This window comes from Rhinatrema bivittatum, chromosome 7 (assembly GCF_901001135.1).
Source record: "Rhinatrema bivittatum chromosome 7, aRhiBiv1.1, whole genome shotgun sequence".
NCBI classification, from domain to species: Eukaryota; Metazoa; Chordata; class Amphibia; order Gymnophiona; family Rhinatrematidae; genus Rhinatrema; species Rhinatrema bivittatum.
Window position 1 is genome coordinate 115,663,652 of NC_042621.1, and position 24,303 is coordinate 115,687,954.

General features: G+C 45.1%; 1 protein-coding gene across 13 annotated transcripts in view; it reads right to left on the reverse strand.

The window, feature by feature from the left end:
* Positions 1–24,303, reverse strand: part of USP54 (ubiquitin specific peptidase 54) — a 533,711-nt gene that overhangs the window by 331,077 nt on the left and 178,331 nt on the right. The window lies entirely within an intron of this gene.

The following is a 24,303-nucleotide window of genomic DNA, read 5'->3' on the forward strand; positions in this document are numbered from 1 at the left end:
ACGGTAAAAAAGTAAAAAAAAAAAAAAAAAAAATCAGTCTCTGCACAGTCACTAACCTCTCTCCCTAAAGCTGGATGTCTAATGGGTGTCCTAAATGGTCTCAAATGGTTCTTTACGCACAGTTAGTTGATTTTCCTTATTTTCTTTCACCCCAGGCAAATCCCTGATCGAAGGGATCCAATCTGGAACAAGCAGCTCGGCATCAATGGAACTGACAGTCCTGCTCATGTCGATGGCTCAGTGTCCATTGATGCAGCTCCTTGGTCCTTCGATGCCTATTATCCCAATGGCTCAGAATTCTTCGACCTGAAGAGCTACTCCATTTTGTCAAGTTGAATGCGAAGTCCCTTCAGGATCATCTGAGAGAATAAGCAGGAACCCCTGACATCATGCGATGCCCCTAGGCAGAGAACACATATCTCATGCAGATCAGTGATGGCCATGGTCCTCGAGCACTGGGTGCATCACCGAAACCCAGACGTGGTCATGTCAGACAAAACAAAAGGGGCACGAACTGAAAACGATGGAAGCAGGACATTGATGGCTGGCGAGCACCACTGCACTGCCACCATGGGTATCACCCATGAAAGGAAATTCACCAGATTCACTGAAAACCCCGACTAGGAGCACTATGGGAAGGCAACGAGAAGGACCCAGCGACAGAATAACACAGAAAAAACCTCGAGAAGAAAATGTTTTCCACAAAGCCAAAAAACAGTCAAAGTGAGCTCACTCACACCGCGAAGCTTACAGTTCCACAGAAAAAGAGAGACTGGAGAGGGGCCCTGCATGGATATGCGGTATAGGGCATGCTCAGTGTGCCTAGTAAAAGTTCTAGAAATTTTGACATGTTTTCTGCATCAGGGCTGGATCTGATGGTGTCACCATGTGTAAGGACTACCACCCTGCTTGCCCTCAGAAAAAAGCAGGGCAGTTCCCGACCTGCTTCCAGACTCCAAATAGGGTTTGCTCAAGTCCTAAGAGAAGGCCCAAAAATCAACACAGGAAAAGGCTCCCAATACCTCCAAATAACTTCAAAAGTAACTCACACTGCCCCTGAAGCTTCCAGGAGAGAGCTGCTTATAAAACCTTACAAAGGAGATGGCCATTCTAGCACCCTCAAGGGGTGGTACCTCCCCTTAACCACTATCCTATACTGCATTAACTGAACCAGGAATTACCCAAGGCCATACCAGTAATTAGACTGGAGGGTCCATTACATATGTTTAGGATTATTTCAGCAAGTAGTGCAGTCAAAGTGGATTCAGAGTTGAACCCTCTATGGAAGTCAGATTAGGATTGTTTTATCTAAGAAAACTGAAAGTTTAGCAAGTACCACTTTTTCTACACAAATTTCTATACAAGCTGAGGATTGGAGCAATAGCTCCTCCATGACTATATGCTTTGTGCTGCCTTGTGCCTTTGATCACTGAGCTCCCTCTATGATCAATCCATCTCTGAACACAAAGGTGCCTTTTATTTGCTTTGGCACTGCAGATTTAAAGAGAGCAACATGTACATCTTGGATCAGATTTAGCTTACTATAGGCTCCATCAGCAGCAACCTCAGGGCTATTCAAACATTTTGGAAACTTGCTGGCAAGCAGACACAGCTTTCTGCTCCCTCTTCAGTAACTAAAACCATGATAAATACAATTAGGAGGAACCCAGTGCAACCTACTAGCATACTATTCTCAGCAGTGCCATCATGGAGCAATTGCTGGTATAGAAATGGATTCAGGATCTATAGGCCAGAAAAGGAAGGACATATCACAACAAACGGAAAAGAAAGTATGCACAGAAACAGCAGGAGGTGAGGGAAATGAATGACTGTGATGCGATGTGTGACCACGCCCCCCCCCCGACGTCACTGGGAGCTCCAGCGACGGTTGAAGAGCGCCTCACCATCAGGCGCCGGCGAGCGGGGAGGCCACCCTCTATCCTGGGCCCCCGCGAGAACTGAACATCAAACTGAATGGCAGGGGGAAAAAAGATATGGAACTAACAGCAGGAGGTGAGGGAAATGAATGACTGTGACGCGATGTGTGACCACGCCCCCCCTGACGTCACTGGGAGCTCCAGCGACGGTTGAAGAGCGCCTCACCATCAGGCGCCGGCGAGCGGGGAGGCCACCCTCTATCCTGGGCCCCCGCGAGAACTGAACATCAAACTGAATGGCAGGGGGAAAAAAGATATGGAACTAACAGCAGGAGGTGAGGGAAATGAATGACTGTGACGCGATGTGTGACCACGCCCCCCCTGACGTCACTGGGAGCTCCGGCGACGGTTGAAGAGCGCCTCACCATCAGGCGCCGCGTGCCAAAGGGGCGCGACAAAGGGGCTCTCCCCTTTGAGCACCCTTCTTGCAACCCTTGTGCTTCTAAAAAAAAAAAAACCAAAAAAAAAAACCCTTTTATATTTTTCTGTTATTTAACCTTTATTCCAATTCTTTACCTTTTCTTTTCGCTTATTAACAATTTTAATTAGAAATGTTCATTGTATTAGACTATGGAAATGTATTTCCTGCTATTCTGTTTAATGTAAACCGGTATGATTTACATCGGATGTAAAAATGTCGGTATATAAAAATTAAAAATAAATAAATAAATAAATCTTGGAAGGGATACAGGTTAAACAGATTCCTAAAAAGTAATTCAACATGAAGACTGCTTCAAATCTCCTTTTCTCCAAGATCAGTGTCTCCAAATCTGTGTGTTCTACACATAAAATGACAAGAACAAATCCATGCTTAAACTAAGATGTATTAGGTACAATCTCAATCTCTCAAATTTTACTGCTAGTGCTTCTCTTAATACTTGCATTGTGCCAAAGAACTTCCTTTTGTAGTTTGTAAGGTGTAATACTTGCAAGCAATATATCAAGCTGTGTTTCAGAGCTCTTTTTAAAGAGGCTAATGGCACCAAAAACAAAAGGGAATATTTTTATATCTTTCTGTCACATTTTTCTAGTCCATGATTTTATTACTTGGTACTTCATCTTTTGTCTCTTACTATCTGGTTACAGAATAGTTACTTAGTGCAGATACTTCTATTAGCAATGCTGTTCTTGTTTTTTCATTAGTTACCAACTGACACCAGATTCGCTTGACAGAGTTGATTCAGTCTTGGATTTACCCCACTGCATGCTGGGACTTGATTTCCCTGTTGCATGCCATATGAAAAGTAAGACAAATCCCTGCATACAATAGGGTAAGCCAAGGACTGGCTCAACCCTGTCAAGGGAACCTGGAACCAGCTGGAAAGCCTAATTTTTCTTCTTTACACTGTCTTGTTTTCTGGTATCAAGCTTTTAATGGTTAGTATTAGAATGTCCAAAAAGCAAAGCAATCCAGAATAGGGGATGGATACAGGTACAGATTGGGAGCTGGAACTAGGAGCAGACTGGGAGCTGGAACTAGGTACCTGCAGGGCTGGAAAAAGACTGAAATCAAAGGTAGGCTTGGACCAAAGGTAGGCTTGGACCAAAGGCAGGCTTGGACCAAAGGCAAGGGCAAAGCCTGGGAAAAGCATTCAAGGGACTGGACTAGGCAGGGCAAGACAAGGACAGAACTAGACAAGGACTGAACTAGACAAGCAACAGAAAACAAGAAAGCCCAAACAGGGCACAATCCTGGCAAAGGTAGGAAAGTTTACTGAGCATGGCAGGTGGGTCTGAAAGGCCACAGAGCAAGGCCAGGAGGTCTGAAAGGGCCCACAACAATGCAAGTTAGCCTGGAACACCATAGAGCAAGGCAGGAGGCCAAGGTAGGCCGCAAGGCAAGGCAGAAAGCTTGGGTAGGACACAAGGCAAGGCAGAAAGCCTGGGTAGGACACAAGGCAAGGTGGAATAGCAAGACAAGGATGGCCAGGTCAAGGAGCAGAGGTGACTCAATGAAGAGGCACCGAGAGAATGGACAGGCTAGGTTAAGTAGAGCCGGAGCTGCCGCGTCAGGTGATAAGCAAAGAGTTGGCTAGGGGAGTTATGAGTGAGGCTTACTGCTGACCTCTGCTGGCAGTGAGGCTGCATAGCAGGTAGAACTGTGACAGACGATTCCCCAGACGTAGAAACATCGAAAAATGGGCAGTGTTGTGAGGCTCTCATAGTGTTCTAGGTAAGTGATCTTTAATTGCATTAGAAAATGAAATAAAAAATATGTTGGACTTTGTTTCCTACAGACTGATTGAAACAGTGTGCCTGTATTCATATACACAATAGTAGTAGGCTCGTTTCTAATGGGCCTTTAGCATATTGGCAATATTAATTTGTATAAAGAATTTAGGTGTGCTATTTGCATTTTTTGGTATTGGAATGCCCGATATGATCACAACTTCTTCTTCTTCTCCAGTGTTATAGAATTTACACAGTTTCCAGTGAATAAGCAGTTCTACTGTGCCTTTCCGTTTACAAGACCTCTGAAATCAGCATGTCACTGACATTCATGAAATGGGAGACTGCCTCCAGTTCAGTTTCTCCACTGTGCAACTTATTTGTTTAGCATAATCACAACCTTTGTGTAATGGTCTTTGGAGCCTTATAACCACGTAATTTACATCGTGCATTTAACATTACCACATAGAGGGCAATTTTCAAAGTCATTTACCCAAGTAAATTGGCCTGTCTTTAAACTTCCCTAATTCAATCCAATTAAAGTATGCACAGTCATTCTTAGTTGGCGTACTTTTAGCCAGGCTGTGTAAGCATTCCCAGAGGCAAGATTAAGTCGGAGGAGAAAAATAACATGAACATTTTCACAAGTATGGCTTATAAATATTTTAAATAAAATAAATATGCCTTGTTTTATTCTATTTACATATGTATTTTTTTGTAAGCCACTTTGAGTTGTGATATATGCAGCATACAAATATTTTAAATAAAGCAAAATTGCTTACCTTGTAATAGGTGTTATCCCAGGTCAGCAGGATGTAATCCTCACATATGGGTGACATCATCGATGGAGCCCTGACACGGAAAACTTTTGTCAAAGTTTCTAGAAACTTTTGACTAGCACACTGAGCCCACTGAACATGCCCAGCATGCCATGATATTCTCAGCCACAGGGGTCTCCCTTCAGTCTCGTTTATAGCAATGAGTGCGAGCGAAAAAATAAAATAAAACATTTTGGACCCAACTCCGCGGGGCGGCGGGTGGGTTTCGTGAGGACTACATCCTGCTGTCCTGGGATAACACCTATTACAAGATAAGCAATTTTGCTTTATCCCAGGACAAGCAGGATGATAGTCCTCACATATGGGTGATTAGTAATCTACAGGCTGAGTCTTTCTTGTATTGGACCAACAGCATACAACTTGTTCAATGGCACAACAACTGGTGGAAAAAATGAGGCAGCCTGAAATCACAGCAAGCTGGATGTAGAAGGAGTTGGGACTATAATGGAAATAAGTTCTTTAAGACAGATTGTCCAAAGGCTGAATCTTGTCGTCCTTCCTTGTCCAAAAAGCAATGGGCTGCAAAGGTGTGAAGAGAACTCCAAGTTGCAGCTTTACAGATATCAACAATAGGCACTGAACGATAGTGTGCTACTGATGTTGGCATAGCCCTTACAGACAGGTCGATACAGCAAGGCCGCGTTAGAAAGAGTGCGGCAGTGCCGGGCGCACCCTCGTTCCCCGCACGCACAGTCCTGCTCACATACCACTCGATACTCTATTTAAATTGCTTGCAAATGCAAGCCGCGTCTGCGAAGCGTTAGGCGAAGGGTTAGGCCCGCGCAACCCATTTTACTGTAAAGGCGCTTAATACAGCGCCTATACAGTATCCTGGGTGCACTGGTACCTGTCATTTCAAATGTCATTTCAACTGACATTTGAAATGACAGGTACCAGGAAGTGGATGGTTCCCCCCCTCCTGGGAGCCGGCGGGCGCGCGTTTATCCAGGCGCCGGCGGCGGTGGGAGCCGGCGGGCGCGCGTTCATCCGGCGGGCTGTCATCGAGGCGGGAGCCGGCGGGCGGGTGATTGTCAGCCCTCTCCCCTCCTCCCGAAGCAAGGCGCGAAAGCAGCCTTGCTCCGGGAGGAGGGGAGACAGGACTGGCAGTGTAAAGCGAAAATAAAAGTAGCAAGAGCGAGGGGAGAGAGGACGGGCAATCCTACGCTCGGGATTGCCAGTCCCCCCTCCCCTCCTCCCGAGGCAGGCGCGAAAAGCAGCCTTGCTCCGGGAGGAGGGGAGGGGGGACTGGCAGTGTAAAGCGACGAAGCGACTTACTTTTTTTTGCAGCCCTCCGGAGACGGCCATCAGCAGAAACGGATCGCTGCTCCCGGCGAAGATGGACGCCTGCACGGGGGAAAGCGGCCCCTGTGCGTGCAATTGGCCGCTCAAGACGTGACGTCATGACGTTTGGCGTCACGGCATGTGACGTCACGTCTTGAGCGGCCAATTGCACGCACAGGGGCCGCTTTCCCCCGTGCAGGCGTCCATCTTCGCCAAGAGGGAAGCCGCGATCCGTTTCTGCTGATGGCCACTCAAGATGTGACGTCCATCTTCCTGAGCAGCTGGAGGCAGGAGAGGGGAGCCACAGTCGTCTTCGCCGATGTCCGGATGGGGGGCTGCAAAAAGTAAGTCGCTTTATACTGCCAGTCCCCTCCCCCCTCCTCCCGGAGCAAGGCTGCTTTTCGCGCCCTGCTTCGGGAGGAGGGGAGGGGGGACTGGCAATCCCGTCCTCGCCGATGGCCAGAGGGGGGGGCTGCAAAAAGTAAGTCGCTTCACACTGCCAGTCCTCTCTCCCCTCCTCCCGGAGCAAGGCTACTTTTCGCGCCTGCCTCGGGAGGAGGGGAGGGAGGACTGGCAATCCCGAGCGTAGGATTGCCCGTCCTCTCCCCTCTCTCTCTTGCAATTTTTTTTTTTTTTTGCTTCGGGAGGAGGGGAGAGGACTGGGGCTGCCCCGGAGACCGGCACCCATGGACGCGGCCAAAGCAGGAGAGCGGGGGCTGGGGGAAAGTTTGCCGCCTACCCTTACCCCTGCCTCTAACGCAGGGGTAGGGGTAGGCGGTAAGTTAGCAGGTTAAACGGCAGGGTAAAAAAGAGATAGTCGGGGCGCGCGTTACTGGATGGTAGGGAATAGTTAATTCGCTCGTTTACATGCAATATACATGCCGCGTGCGGAAGGGGTTGCCCGGGGATTTTAGGACGCGATAGGAGTAGGTTAAAGGGGATAGTGTATCGCAGGAAGGGCTAACGCGGCCAGAAAGTGAGTAGAACGCGAGTTAGGAGCGGGGTAAACGCGGCCGCACTTTACAGTATTGAGCTGAGAGTGTGCTTTTACTCGCCCCTGGAGAGGAATGCCTGCTCTTTCACTACAGAATTCGATACAGTCTGCTAGCCAGTTGGAGAGAGTTTGTTTTCCCACTGCAACTCCTGGTTTATTTTTGTCAAAAGAAACGAAGAGTTGGGTGGATTTTCTATGGACTGTAGTGGTTTAGGTAAAAACCTAGTGCATGTTTACAATCTAAGGTGTGCAATACTCTCTCGCCCTGGTGAGAGTGTGGCCTTGGAAAGAAAGTAGGCAAGACTATGGATTGATTAAGGTGAAAATCCATTACCACTTTTGGTAGGAATTTGGGGTCAGTGCGAAGGACTACTTGGTCATGCAGGAACCTTGTGTAGGGTGAGTATGTGACAAGCGCTTGTAACTCACTGACCCTCTTAGCAGTTGTAATGGCTATGAGGTAAGAAATGTTTCATCACAGGAGTGCAGAGGCTCAAATGGGGATCGCATGAGCCTCGCTAGCATTAAATTTAGGTCCCATTCAGTAACTGGTGGTCGAATGGGAGGCTTAAGGTGGAGTAAGCCCCTCATAAATAGACTCACTAGGGGCTGTGCTGTTATCGGTGCATCCCCTATTCCCTTGTGGTATGCTGCAATGGCACTTAGGTGTACCCTTACAGAAGATGTCTGTAGACCAGAATCCGAAAGGTGGCACAGGTGGTCCAATAAAGAAGGAGTGGGGCAAGAGAAAGGGTCAAAACCATTTTGCGTGCACCACTTGGTAAATCTGGTCCACTTACAGTAGTAAGATTTACGTGTGGAAAGCTTTCGCGAAGCTACAAGAACTATAGAGACTTGAGCTGAAAGATTAAGTGGTTGCAGAATTAAGCTTTCAACATCCAAACTGTTAGGGCAAGAGTTGGCAGGTTGGGATGACGCAACTTTCCCTGATTCTGAGTTATGAGAGTGGGTGCTGTGCCCAGGCGAATCGGTTCTCTGATCGAGAGGTCGAGGAGTATGGGAAACCATACTTGTCGAGGCCATTACGGGGCTATGAGGATCATTGTCCCTATGTCCTGTTGTAGCTTCACCAGAGTTTTGGATAGGAGAGGGATCGGAGGATATGCATATAGAAGTCCTGTGTTCCAGGGGCGATCAAAGGCATCCCTGGGGAACATTTATCGACATCCGTGGAGGAAGCAGAACCTTTCCACTTTGTGATTCAGTTTGGATGCAAAGATGTCTATGGTTCGGTGACCCCAGCTTTGACAGATGTTGCTCACTACACCAGGATCCAGAGACCATTCGTGGGGATGGAAATGTCGACTGAGGTCATCTGCTAAAACGTTTAGAATGCCCTCCAGATAAGTCACTCGGAGATGCATAGAGTGCTTGAGAGCCCAGGCGAAAATCTGTACTGCTTCGTGACAGAGCAGATAAGAGCCCATGCCTCCCTGTTTGTTTTTGTACCACATTGCTACTGTGTTGTCTGTCTGTATCAGCACAGTCTTGTTTGAGAGGCAGACTTTGAAGACATAAAGGGCATAACGCATTGCTCGAAGTTCTAAGAAGTTTATCTGACACTTCATTTTGAGCGCAGTCCACCTACCTTGTGTTTGAAGGTTGTTGACATGCACTCCCCATCCCAAGTTGGAGGCATCCGTGGTCAAGATGACTTGCGGAGTTGATTGCTGGAATGGGAGACCAGCTTTCAAGGCAGTTTGATTTGTCCACCAGTGGAGCGAAAGGCGTAATTGGTGGATGATTTTAACTGGGTAGGACAGTGGTTGGAAAGCTGTCACAAGAGAAGGTAAGACTGGTGCTACTGGCACTTCCACGACTAAGCGTGGTGGCACAGTCTCTAACACCGATCCCGGTGGAGAGCGCCTCGGTATCTCGGGTACAGAGGGGCATGGCGGCTCTAGTACCTGGACACGCTTCGGCATTGGTTCGTTGACCTTCGGTGCCAATGCGGATGCCGTTTCTTCCGATGGAACGGAGACAGAACGGTGTCAATGGCGTCTTTTCACGATGTTCCCTAGTGGATATCAATGAAGACGCTATTGAAGATCCGGATGGGGCCAGTGACGGACAGTCATCAGCCTTTTTCTTTCCTTGATGTTTTTCAACAGAGGGTGATGATTTCTTTGGTGACGATGTCGAAGCTGACGATGGAGTGATTTTTTTTAAACAGCTCCTCCATTTTATCCAAACAGGCACGCCTGCCCTTCGGTGTCATCTGGGTGCAAGTTGTACAAGCACGGACATTGTGGCCTGATCCCAGGCATAAAACGCAAACGTTATGCGGGTCAGTTATCGACATTTTTCGGGTACAATTTGGACATTTTTTGAATCCCGAGGCCATGATGAAAAAACAGGCCGGGTAACGGTCGATGGCCTGTGGTACCGAATAAAAAGGTGACCGGAATCGACCGAAAAACTTACAATTCGGTGAGTACTTTTTGAGTATGTCAAACGGAGACCCGAGAAGACAATTTTGTGACTGAAAAGTTATATTTTCCTTAAGGAAAAAGTGAGGGGAAAAACTCACAGAGCTCCTATCACGCGAGGCTAACAGCAATGCGGAAAAAAAGAGACTGAAGGGAGACCCCTGTGGCTGAGAATATCATGGCATGCTGGGCATGCTCAGTGGACTTAGTGTGCCAGTCAAAAGTTTCTAGAAACTTTGACAGACGTTTTCCGTGTCAGGGCTCCATCGATGATGTCACCCATATGTGAGGACTATCATCCTGCTTGTTCTGGGATAAATATTTTCCCCCTCTCTATCACCCACACATAATAGTAGGTACAAAACAGCTGTTTGTATCAAGCATATTTTGCACTAGTTTTCAAAGAGAAACTACCCATACTTTTGTTTTTTAATTAGCATAAAGTACATGGGTTATTTAAAAACTACACCCATAAATAGTAGCTTGGCATTATGATGATCTCCGAGCACAGTATATCAAGATCTGGAACCTCACAACCTGGCCTGATATTCAAGGCTGTGAAGTCGCAACCAAACCTTTAACATCTAAGGGTTACCTAACTGACACCATCTAAAAGATAGGTGGACATTTTTTGAGAGAAAAGACTCCACTGCAAATTAATGAAATAGTTAACGTTTTGCTTGGTCAGAGCAGAAATTCTGCCCATTTATTTTTCAAGCAGACCCTCCAAAAATAAGTTTACAGTGTTTGTGAGTTCTGTCAACAAACCTTTATTTAAAGTTACTCAACTAATGTCATGTCACAATGACCTCTATTTTGAAAAATTACTGAAGCCTGACAAAGTACATGGTGATATTTAGCCACATTTCATGTAGCAAAAAAAATATTTGGGCTAGTTCAGGGATAGATTTTGTATCATAGAGAATTAATCCTAGGGCAATTATTTAACTACCTCTGAATTTTGCAAAATAGAGCCAGTGCAATTGAACAGCCATGAAGAAAAATGGGCAACTTCATAGACAGATCATATTGATTTTGTTGAAAACAAATGAATTATGATACATGAATTTTGACAGAAGGCAGTAGATCCAGCATATTTTAGCTATTATGTCCACATAATACAAAGATAATTTGTGTAATAAAATAGTGTCATTCAATGAGGACAGCTAAAAGTCAGGCTAGAATGTTATAAGTACTAGACCACAAGTTGGTCTGTTTAAGAGTTGTGAAGTCAAATGCCAAAGTATTATGAGATTTCAGCCCATTTTCTTTTTTCTCTTTACTACTCAGAAAACAAGCCTATTAAAACAAGAATGAAACAGAAGAACAGGATCAACCTGTTCACTGTTGCCTATGTGATTCTTTGAATGTCTCATTATATGGTTACTCTACTTATGAAAACACTAGCAAACCAACCCAATGCCTAAGAATTTTGTTAAGGCAATCATCCAAAAGGCGAAGTGACTTTATTATGCAACAACAGTATATGAGGGTGGAACTTAGAAACAGAAGCTGACGTAATTTATTTAAAGTAAATAAATCATTGCAAATATTGCTTATGAAATAGTGAAGAGGTCTCAGTGCATTCTAGAAGGGAGGCACACCTCCAGAGATCAGCTTGTAAAAAGCATCCTTCTTTTGTGCTCAGATTGTACACTCCCTTGCCAAAACTGACTATAGACAAAGAGGTAGTGGGAGCCAGGTTTTGATTCATAAGCTTGCTTATTAGCAAACTTTATGCCTTTCCTCCCATCCTGTACTCAAAAAGTTATCACTTTTATGCAACTCTGCTACTATGAGGCAAAGAACGCTAAGCAATGCACTTGGCTGCTTCATGTCCTAAATTAATACATCAGTGGCAAACAGGCTGAAGCATTTAATACTTTTTAAATTCATTCTTTAGAAAATAGGTAGTCTAAATAAATGTAAATTGCACAACAGTTAAATGGGAAAAGAAAGACCTCAGGAATTATAGATCCGTCAACTTAACCGATATCCAAAAAAATACTGGAAAAAATTAATTTATAATCACTTTGATAATAGAAGTTGCTAACAAAGAACAAACATGGATTTTAATATAAATTTTTATTTATTTCATTTTTTGTGACTGGCAGTGATTTCAAAGCAGATTACATTCAGGTACCATAGGTATTTCTTTGTCCTCAGAGGGTCTACAATTTAAAGGAGTCACTGACTAAGCTTTGGTACTTTCCCCGAAGGGAAAAATACCACAAGGTTTACTAAGCTGCAGGACTTGGAACCACAACTTAGTGAACCCTGTGGAATCTTCACTGGCAATTAAAATACTGCCAGGAAAAATACCGCAGCTTAGCTGCCTCCTTTAAGTTCCGCATGATGACTGCCCCCCCCCCCCCCCCCCCCGCCCAAGACCACCATCTTTTTAAGGGGCCTGAACAGCCCAACATATCCCCCCCCATCACCCCCTGAAGCAGCCAAAATACCGAAATAGTAAAAATAAATAATAATAAAAAGTAAAAAGTGTTTTGAGGCAGGCCTCTCCCTTCCTTCCCAAACCCCGTCTCATCACCTATTCTCTCCCCCACCCACAAAGCAGTTCATCATCATACCTGCAATATCAGCAGTGAAATAATGCGTGGAATTTAAAATATGCATTATTACCGCACTAAGACTTTTACCACGCAGTAAACACCTTACACAGCTTAATAAATGACCCCTAAGTTTATACCTGAGACAAATAGAGGGTGAAGTGACTTGCTCAAGGTCACAAAGAGCGTCAGTGGGTTTTATACCTGGCCTCCATGAATTGCAGCCTGCTGCTCTAACCACTAGGCTAGAAGAAGCAAATCACACCTAACTAACCAAATTTTCATTTATGACAAACCTTGCCTTGTAGACAAATAAAACGTAAATATTATATATCTTGATTTCAATGAGACATTTGATTGCTTTACATGAGAATCTTATAAACTAAGAAATATGGTTCATCTCAACAACTGGTTAAACAAACCAACTGAAGAGTACTGACTAATGGATTACTGTCAACACAGAGAGACATATAAAATGGAGTTCCACATCGGCCAGTCTCGACTTTGGTACCATTTCTATTAACTATTTGGATAATGGAATACAGACTATACTTATAACGCATGTGAATAAAACAAAATTAGCAGGAGTTTAAGCACTCTCAATGAAAACATTAAACTTCTACAGGATCTTGACCTTTTGAAGAAATGGTCAATAATACTCTATATAGAATTAAATATTAAATATAAATGGATTAATGAAATGCATACATATAAAATAAGACCTGAATGGCTAGCAAAAATACTGAGAAACCAGTCTGGAGGACATAGAAAATAAAATGAGTATGATTCAGCTATGTTGTGATTTATAAAGAATGTTAACTATAATGTATTATCAGGATTACCACATAAAAGACATATTAACTAATTTCCCTAATCTACACAAAAATTGTAAGGCTTTTCTTGGAATTCTGTATCCAATTTTTGGCCTCTGAGAGGAAATTTATACTCCACATAAGAGGCAGTGGGCAGGTAGAGGCAGCCAGGATATACTGAAAAAACTGCCAGGGGAAAAAGTGGTAGACACACAAAAGGGAAGCAGTCTTTAATAAAACTCAAAGAGATGGAGTTTTACGAAGGAGGGGGATAACACTCCATGCTCTAAACAGGTAGTGGAAAGGGGGCAGGGAAAGGCAAAGATAGATGAAAGGCCAGACCCTGCAGAGACAGCAAGAACAGAGGTACCCCCCGTGGTAAAGCTATATTTAACTATATATATTATATAATTATATATATAATATTGTTAAATATTCAGACAAAATGGGAACTTTTTTTTGCTTAGTTAGCAGTGTTTGTATGATGTTTTCTGAACAAACAGCCATGTATTGTAAATAAACCCACTTTTAAGATAACATTGCCTAGGTAGACTGCATTTGCCTTGGAAGGTCCCAATGAAAATGTGGAACATTCACAGTCCCAAACCAAGGAGAACTGGGAAAACTGAAGGGAAATAAAAATAATTAGTGGTACAGATAAAGAACAATTGCTTGCCTGTAATAGGTGTTTCCCTGAGGACAGCAGAACGTCACATGGGTGACAATCGGATAAAGCCCGGCACGGAAAACTTGTGTCTAAGTTTTGACAACTTTGAACAAGTCTGATTGTGCATGTTCAGCATGCATTATACCATGCGTCCACGTGAGTCCCCTTCAGTCTTACAATATAGAATTCAAGAATAAAAACTAAACCCACATAGTGGAAATCCAACTCTGAGGGGTGGTGAGCGGGTAACGTGAGGACTAACATCTTGCTATCCTCGGAGATTACCAGTTACAGGCAAGCAACTCTGCTTTCTCCAAAGACAAGCAGGATGGTAGCCCTTACATATGGGTGAATTCCTAGCTACAGGCTGCCCCCCAATGAAAAAGGGGACCAACAAAATACCTAAATTAGGTGCCAATGGGCACAACAGGTTTTGTTGGTAACGGAGGGGGGGGGGGGGCAGGGGCAGCCTGAACACAAAGTACAGGCCCCAAGTGGGAACAGAGTTGGGTTCTATACCTCAAACAAGTTCCAAAAGACAGATTGCCAAACTTACTATCGCGCCAGGCATCCTTATCCAGACAGTAATGTGATGTGAATGTGTGGCAAGAACTCCATGTTGCAGCTCTGCAAATCTCCTCCATGAGAACTGCTTGCAGATGGGCCACCAACGCTACCATGGCTCAAAGAGTGATTCTTGACATGGCCCCCAATATGCGGTCCTGCCTGAGCATAACAAAAGAAGATGCAGTCTGCTAGCCAATTAGAACATGTCTGAATGGCAAAGGTGATGCCCAACATTCCTATTAAAAGAAACAAAAAGTTGGGTGGATAGTCTAAGGGCTTCTGTCCTCTCCAGATAGAAGGCTAAGGCTCTTTTGCGGTCCAAACTGTGCAGGGTTTTTTCGCCTTGATGTCAATTGGGCCTGGAAAAGAATGTTGGCAGGACGATAGACTGGTTAAGATGGAAGTCAGGCACCACCTTAGGCTGGAACTTAGGTTGTGTACATAAGACCACCCTGACATGAAAAAAACTTAGAATATTGTGGATAAGTCACTCAGCCCTGGAGCTCGCTGACCGTATGTGCTGAAATGACCACCACCAAAAATATGACCTTCCAGGTCAGGTACTTCAGGTCATAGGAGCGCAGTGGCTCAAAGGAATTTTCATCAGCTGAACTAACACCACGTTGAAGTCCCAAGATACAGCGGGACATTTTATGGGAGGCTTCAAATGAAACAGGCCCCATATGAAATGTACAACTATATGCTGTACATAGATGGGTGTATCATCTACACCATGGTGGTATGCACCAATTATACTGAGATGAACTCTAGCGGAGTTGGTTTTCAAGCCAGCTTCTGAAAGGTGTACAAGGTAATCAAACAGTTTTTGTGTGGAGCAGGAGAAAGGATCTAGGGCCTTCTGCTCACAAAACATAGAAAACCTCCTTCACTTCAGTCTGTAGGACTTTCTAGTGGAAGGTTTTCTGGAAGTCACCAGTACTAGAGACACAAATATCAAGCAGCTGCAGGATTAACCTCTCAACATCCAGGCTGTGAGCGGCAAGGCATGGAGATTGGGTTGCCACAGCCTGCCCTGATCTTGTGTGATGAGATCTAGGGAAGTCCCCAGAATGATTGGTCTTCGGATAGACAAATCCCGAAGGAGTGAAAACCAAATCTGTCTCGACCAATGAAGGGCTATGAGGATCATAGTCCCTCGGTCCTCGCGAAGCTTCAAGAGAGTCTTCATGATTACAGCAATCGGAGGATACGCATACAGAAGACCCCTGCCCCAATGTCAGACAACGGCGTCAGAGGTTGGTTTGCCATCTGACCTATACAGGGAGCAGAACTGAGTCACCTTCCTGTTGCAGGGGGATGAGAACAATCCAATATCCGTGCTCCCCCAGATGCGGAAGATACGGTTTGCTACCCCCCCCCCCCTGGGTCCAGAGACCACCCATGGGGTCTGAAGGCACGACTCAGTTTGTCCATTATCACATTCTCCGTCCCAGCCAGATACATGGCCCTGAGTACCATGTCATGGGGCAGGGCCCAGGACCAGATCTGGACTGATTCCCATCACAGGAGGTACGACCCTGTGCCTCCCCTGCTTGTTGACATACCAAATCGCAACTTGGTGGTCTGTATCAGGACAATTTTGTTGGACAGCCAATCTCTGAAAGCCCATAGCGCGTATCTGATCGCCCAGAGCTCCAGGAAGTTGATCTGACACTGTACTTCCTGGGCGGACCAAAAGCCCTGTGTGCGGAGCCCCTCTACATGAGCTCCCCAACCCAAGGTGGACGCATCCATGTTTAGACAATATAGGTAGTGGAATTTTGGAAAGATATACCCTGTTCCAAATTAGAGAGAACTGGCCACCAGGATAAAGATTCACAGAGAGACAAAGTGACTTGATGCGAGCCTGGAGGCACTGCGTGGTGCCACTGCAACCTCAGGGTCCATTGGGCTCTGCACATGTATAAGTGTGCTGAAGTAGTGTCATGGACAGTTTCAGCCATGTGGCCCAACATGTGCCGAGCTGAAACCTGCTGGCTCTGTTGAATCACCGCTGCTATGAACGCCAAGGTGACCGTCCTGGAGCGTGGCAGGAAGGCTCTTGCCTGAGCCATGTCTAGCAGGTGACTGGCTGAGATGAGACTTTGGCTGGCCGATGATGAACCCTAGTGACTCCAACACTCAGATGGTCAAGCACAAGGACTGATCGGCCCCTGAGAGGTGTACAGGAAGTACAGGAAAACATGCACTCCCAAGTTTGCGGAGGTGTACCCCCACCTCGGCCAGACACTTTCTGAAGACACATGAGGCCGATGCTAGCCTGAATGAAGACACTCTGTGCTGGAAGTGCTGTTTTCCCACCACAAATCTGAGATACAATGAGATCTTCCTGGGTCACAGGAAGTGAGTGTATGATTCTTTAAATCGAGGGAACATAGGCAATTCCCTTTTTGCAGGAGGAGAATCAGGGTGTCCAGGGAAACCATCTTGAACGTTTCTTTTTTGAGAAACTTGTTCAAAGCCCTTAGGTCTAGGATGGGATAGAGCCCATATGTTCTCTTTGGAATCAGGAAGTATCAGGAGTAGAATCCCTGCCCTCTTTGCCTTAGTGGGACAGGCTTGACCGCTCTGGCCGTTAAGAGGGTGGAGAGCTCCCAAAATAGTACCTCCTGATGCACTATTGGCCCCCAGAACGGGCACAGGGGAGCAATTTAGTGGGACACCCAATAGGTTTAACTGGTAATCTTGACAGACGAAGGACAGAACCCACTGGTCAGAGGTTATACTGGGCCATAGATCCCCAAAGAACCATAGTCTGCCCTCAACCAGGGGTCCAGCTCTCAGGTACAGGTGGCTGGTTTATGCTCCCTATGATCCAATCAAAATCACATCCTGTGTTGTGACTTGGGAGGTGGACTCTTGGTCCGGCAATGAGTGTAAGTCCACCATCGGTAGGCGAGGCCAGTCCCGAGGATCACAGGAGATGATGGATGCAAATTTGGATGCAGGCGCCTCCTGCAGGTCGTGTGGTCCAGATAGCTGGTGCCTCCAGCAGGTCGTAGAATCAGAAGCGGAATCCTGCTATCATGGAATCCTGAATATGTTTACTTCTCATATAAAGGCCATCATGAATAGCTCAGTTTTATGCAGTCCTTTAAATGTCTTTACACACTCAGTACGCCATAAAAATTCAGGCAAGGAATTCCACAATATTGGTGCAGCCACAGAGAAGGCACACTCTGGTATCTGTGAGGCAAGCTTGGTGCACCAATGGTATATCAAGTAGATGCCTTTGTGATGATCTCAAGGATCTCATTGGTTGATATAATCTTAAAAGAGAATTTACCCAGGGAGAATAGTTTGCATTAATAAGTTTAAGCATCATCATACAAATTTGAACTGTATCCTGTATTTAATAGTTAGCGAGTGTAAATCTATTAATACTGGTATGATATGTTGACGGCAGTTAATACCAGCAATTAACCAAGCAGCAGTGTTCTGTATCAGATGTAGAAGTTTCAAGGTGGAGTCTGGAAGGCCCAAATAAATGGCATTGCAATAGTCAAGTACTCGTAAAATTAATGCCTGAACCACAGCACGGAAATCCTCGTTTCAGAGCTGTTTTAAACCAATCAGGACACGTAGTTTAAAACCCCACACTTTTCATATACGGAAGCAAAGGAAAGCAGAGTTGCTTACCTGATACAGGCGTTCTCCCAGGACAGCAGGATGTTAGTCCTCACATATGGGTGACATCATCGATGGAGCCCTATCACGGAACACTTTTGTCAAAGTTTCTAGAACTTTGACTGGCACACTGAGCATGCCCAGCATGCCACTAACCCCGTAGCCACACAGGGCCCCATTCAGTCTCGTATCAAAGCAGAAAAGAACGAGTGAAAAATAACAAACCGAAGATGAACCCAACTCCACGGGGTGGCAGGTGGGTTTCCTGAGGACTAACATCCTGCTGTCCTGGGAGAACACCTGTTACAAAGTAAGCAACTCTGCTTTCTCCAGGACAAGCAGGATGGTAGTCCTCACAGATGGGTGTATACCAAGCTGCCCCCGCAACACAGTGGGCCAACAGGCACCCAATGAAGTGCAACAGGCACAACAGGGGTGCTGTTGGCAACAACGAGGGCAGTCTGAACCTCATACTGGGCCCTAGGTAGGGAGAGTTGGGTTCTCACACTGGAAACAGATTATGGAGGGCAGACTGGCCAAAGACGCTGTCCTGTTGACCATCCTTGTCCAGACAATAATGGGCTGCGAAGGTGTGGAGGGAACTCCATGTTGCAGCCTTACATATCTCTGTGATAGGGACTGCCCGGAAGTTTGCTACTGACACTGCCATGGCCTTTACTGAGTGTGCTTTCACTCTGACTCCAAGCAGAAGGCCCGCTTGCTCATAACAGAAAGTGATGCAGTCCACCAACCAATTGGAGAGTTTCTGTTTGCCCACTGCAACTCCAAATCTATTCTTGTCAAAGGAGACAAAGAGTTGGGTGGACTGCCTGTGGGCTGCGGTGCGCTCCAGATAAAAGAGGTGAGAGCATGCTTGCAGTCCAAGGTATGCAGAGCCTGCTCACCTGGGTGAGCATGTGGTCTCAGGAAAAAGGTGGGCAAGATGATGGACTGATTTAGGTGAAAGTCAGTCACCACCTTAGGCAGGAACTTAGGGTGAGTGCATAATGCCACCCTGTCATGGAAGAACCTCGTGTAAGGCGGATAGGTCACTAGGGTCTGCAGCTCACTGACTCTGCGAGCAGATGTAACTGCCACTAGGAAGATGACCTTCCAGGTGAGGTGCTTCAACTCGCAGGAGCACAGGGCTCAAACTAAGACTGCATGAGCCACGCTAGCACTATGTTGAGGTCCCAGGCCACAACAGGAGGACATGGTGGAGGCTTCAGTTGAAGCAAGCTTCTCATGAAGCACCTCACTAAAGGCTGCACCGAGACCGGAGTGTCGCCCACTCTGCGGTGGTAGGCACTTATGGCACTCAGATGCACCCAGATTGAGGTAGTCTGTAGTCCAGACTCTGAGAGGTGCCAGAAGTAATCCAAAAGTCTAGGAGTTGGGCAAGCGAAAGGATCAAGACCCTGCCGCATACCAGGATGAGAACCTCCTCCACTTCGCTTGGTAAGACTTCCGCATGGAAGGCTTACGCGAAACCACCAGGACTTATGAAACATTGACGAAAGATTAAGGGACTGCAGCACTAGCCTTTCAACATCCAGGCCGTGAGAGCCAACGACCAGAGGTCGTGAGAGCCAACAACCAGAAGACCGTTTGGTCTTCTTCTGCCGTCATTTCTATGTTTCTATGTGGTGTAGCCTGCCCTGATCCTGTGTGATGAGGTCAGGCAAGGAGCCCAGGCGAATGTGCTCCTGGACCGATACTGTCACGGAGGATCGGAAACCAGAACTGTCACGGCCAGTGCGGGGTTATGAGGATCATGGAGCCTTGGTCCTGTTGCAGCTTCACAAGAATCTTGCTTATGAGCAGAATCGGAGGGTATGCATAAGGGAGACCCACACTCCAGGAGTGGGTGAAGGCATCCACTGCTGGTCCCTTTCTTTCCTTGTGCAGGGAGCAGAAATAGTCCACCTTGTGGTTCTGTGAGGATGCAAAGAGATCCACATCCGGCTGATCCCACTGGCAGAAGATCCTGTCCGCTACATAGGGGTTTAGGACCACTCTTGGGGGTAGAATGTCCAACTGAGGCAGTCTGCCACCACATTCTCGGTCCCTGCCAGGTAGATGGCACACAGGAGCATGGAACTTGACAGGGCCCAGGCCCAAATCTGTGCTGCCTCTTGGCAGAGGAGATAAGAGCCTGTGCCCTCCTGTTTGTTCACGTACCACATAGCCAATTGGTTGTCCATCTGCATCAAGACGACCCTGTTGGACAGGCAGTCCTTGAATGCGTAGAGTGCATACTGCATCTCCCAGAGTTCCAGGAAGTCTATCTGGCATCTCGCCTCTGGCTTCGACCACACCCCTTGCACATGGAGGCCGTTGACACGGGTCCCCCAGCCTAGGTTGGAGGCATCCATGGTCAGGATCACCTGAGTAGTCGGGGGTGAAAAGGAAGTCCCTTGCTCAGATTGGATTCCTGCGCCCACCAGGCAAGGAAGAGGTGGAGTGGTCTCCAGACCAGTGCAGAGAGTTCTTGAAAGGCTTGGTACCACTGAGACCGCAAAGTCCACTGCGTGACCCTCATGGCCAGGCGGGCCATTGGGGTGATTTGTACCGAAGAGGCTATGTGACCCAGCAACTTCAGGAGCAGGCGGGCTGAGGCCGTCTGACGGCGACGGATGGACCTGGCTAGCCCTGCCAGGGTGGCTATGAATTCGCTGGGAAGGAACACCTTGGCTACCACGATGTCCAGATCCGCCCCGATGAAGTGCAGTCGCTGGGATGGAGTCAGCTAGGATTTCAGGTAGTTTACGAGGAACCCCAGTCATTGGAGGAAACTCATTGTCACGTTCAGGGACTGAAGAGCTCCTTCTCTCGAAGAACTCTTGATGAGCCAATCGTCCAGATATGGGAACACATGCACCCTGTTCCGGTGCATATGTGCTCCCACCACTGCCAGGCACTATGTGAAGACCCAGGGTGCGGAGGCTAGCCCGAAGGGGAGAACCCTGTACTGGAAGTGCCACTGGTCTACTACGAAGTGCAGATATTTCCGATGGGGCGGAAAGATAGCAATGTGCGCATTGGCGTCCTGTAGGTCGAGAGAGCAGAGCCAGTCCCCTTGAAGCAGAAGCGGGAGTAAGGTACCCAATGATACCATTTTGAACCGATCTCTCTGGAGAAACTTATTTAAGGCCCAGAGGTCGAGGATGGGATGGAGGCCACCTGTTTTCTTTGGAATGAGAAAATACCAGGAGTAGAACCCTCAGCCGCGCTGAGCCTGGGGAATCGAATCTATGGCACTGGACCATAACAGGGCCGAGAGTTCTAGTTCGAGGGTCATTGATTGACAAACATATTCCATGACTGGCTCCATCTGATGATATCACCCATCTGTGAGGACTACCATCCTGCTTGTCCTGGGAGAAAGGAAATACTGCCGACAACAACTTTAGCTGGTAAACATTTGACATATAGATGCTGCACAAAGATAAATTCTGATTTTTTCATATTCAGGACTAATTTATTATGGTGCATCCATTTCTTAATTGTGAAGAGACATATTTAATTATTTCATTCATCTCTGACTAGTGAAATTGAAAACATCACCCCCTTTAGTTTGCTTATGACACACACTTTTTTTTTTATAACTCTGAAAACTCGGTATATTCACTTTCCAAATGATAGCAAATGTTTCCCTAAATCATCTGTGAAGACAGTAACCTAATTACATTATCATATGGATTTAAAACTATAATAAACTTGTGTAAGTCGTCATATTAAAAGCAGACAACACTGGCTTAAGAACTGAACACAGAGGAAGACCAGTACACAAAGCAAGGATCAGATATGAATTTGCCCATATACATTTATTTGGATTTGTTGAGAAATAGGATTAAAGCCAAGCAAGTGTGTGCAATAAAAATCTGGCTATGGGCTATGATCTTTGCAGCAGAATCAGGTATCTAAATATTGAACACAGTCTGATTCATAAATTAGAAGTCATACTGAAAATATAATACTTCTATTTTGGACATTTGATTTAAAAGACTGTATTAAAATATATACTTTATAGTTCCTTGTTAAAGCAATAACAAAGGTGAGTCAATGCTTTCCATAATATAACAGTTTCAGTCTATCCAACTGTAAATTCAAGAAAAATCTATGACCTACTCAGATACCAATCAGAAAGCATGGAATATGCATGACTTTTACACATGTATTCTTCCTAATCCTATTTATATTATTTTAGAACAACTTGGGTTTGTTCCACTAATGCTTCAGAAAATAGTGGTAAAATTAGGATCCTTAAAACATGATTCAAGTTGCATTTCATAACATAGCATCATTTATCTTTTATATATATTTTAAGAGGCATCTGCATGAAAATAAAGTTGTTGTTGCTTATAATTCATTTGATGCTGCTGACATCACAAGCCTAACGACAATAGATGTCACAAGCAGTAGATTATAACATCAAAATTTTGTCTCTAAGGAAATGCCCTCAGTAAAAAGTTAAAACTGAAAATTAAGGATACTCTGAAGCTGAATTGTGTTCCAGACTCTCTTCTAGGAAGTTTGTGGTTTTGACTCTAGTCATCAAAATAGAGGGGAATTAAAGGCATCTCTGCACATGTAAACTAAATTCTAAGTGAAGGGAGGAAAAAACTACAATTTTCTACTCAGTGTATATAAAATGTATTCACTATCATTCACTTATTTCTACTATTAAAATGTCAATGTATTTACAGTCCGTTTATTAAACACACATGAGGTAATAAAGTCTGGTTTGTAGAACAATTAAATCAATTTGGGGGCAACTTTCAAAGAGATTCTCTGTAGATCAAGGGGTGTTTTACCTGCGGAGAATGTCCCATTGAAAACTGGTACCTCCCGTTTGCAGGGAGAATTATGCACACTGTCCAGCATACTTATTTCTCCTTGTAAAAAAAAGGGTAGCGCTATGGGGCGAGGCAGTTGCTGGCTGGACTAGCAAGGTACTTTTCCACCTACAAACCCTGTGGACATTTTGGCACCCGTGATCCCAACTGGGGAAGTGATTTTTAAATGGAAAGTCCCTGGAATGTTTCCCTTTAAAAACACTGGTCTACAACCAAAGTCCTTCTTGAAATGAATGTAAGCAAACTACTAAATCTGCCTCACTGAAAACATAAATGCATAATTGTTGATTGGCTTTAGTTTTCAAGATATGCTACTAGGTCAGTATATATGACCTTTGACTTGGGAATTGCAGAAGATAAGTGAGTTAAGAAAAGAAAGGATCTTAAATTAAACCAGAAATGAGTATTATACATCTTTGACTGAATCTATGGATAGCTATAACTGGGTTTGTGCAGCAAGGTAAAATATTTTCTCAGAAACAACAAGGCTTTCAACTACAAGGAGATGATAGAAAATCTCCTTAAGACATACAAAAACTTTGGCTGCAATGTGTCACTAAAGATTTATTTTTCACTCTAGATTTTTTTCCACCAAACTGCGGCACAGTGAGCGAAGAGCATAGTGAGCAATTTCACCAGGACACTGCAGTACGATTATCGTACCGGTAATCGTTTCCGGTTTCGTAAAACCATGGGAAATTTCATATTTCCGCGGTTCAGAATTTTTTTTTTTTGTGGCAAATCGTTTTCGGGTTAGCGCGAACTAACGGGAGTTAGTACGCGCTAACTCCCATTAGTGTACGCTAACCCGAAAACCGATTTTCCCCGAAAATTTGGGGAAAATGCAATCGTTTTTCGGCATTACCGATCCATGACAAATTAGGAAATATCGTACAAATTTCCTAATTCGTCAAAACCGAATGCACATCCCTACACTGCAGCAATAGAATACCATGTTACAATTAAACTTATATACACAATTCTCTGAGTTACAAATTCATTTTACAATAACATCTCACAGAACTACACATAGGGATGGTAACTTTAAAACAGCAGCATGGGCACCCATATACACTTCAATTTTATATCTGGTGGACAGGTACGCACTCATTATAAAATAGGATGGGCACGTCTATGTGTGCTCCTAATTTTAAGTATGTAAGAACACAGCAAGGAAATGTTGGCTTTGAAATGCACAAGGTGGACTTGCACATGTGCTAGATGCGCATCCATCTCCCGGTTTTGACGTGTGTATGGCTTTTAAAATTCACCTTTAAATCAAACAAGTCCAGTTGCATTAGTCAATGTTTTTAATTGAATAATTCAATCATTTAAAACAACATAATCACTTCATTGTATCATCACATTTAAATATTTCATGACAGACATTTCCCATGAACACTTTTTTTTTTTTTTTTTTACATTCAGTAAGCTTCCTAACAAACCACTTTCCAAATTACTTTATGATAGGGTTGCCAACTGTCCAGTTTTGGACAGGACAACCAGGTTTTCA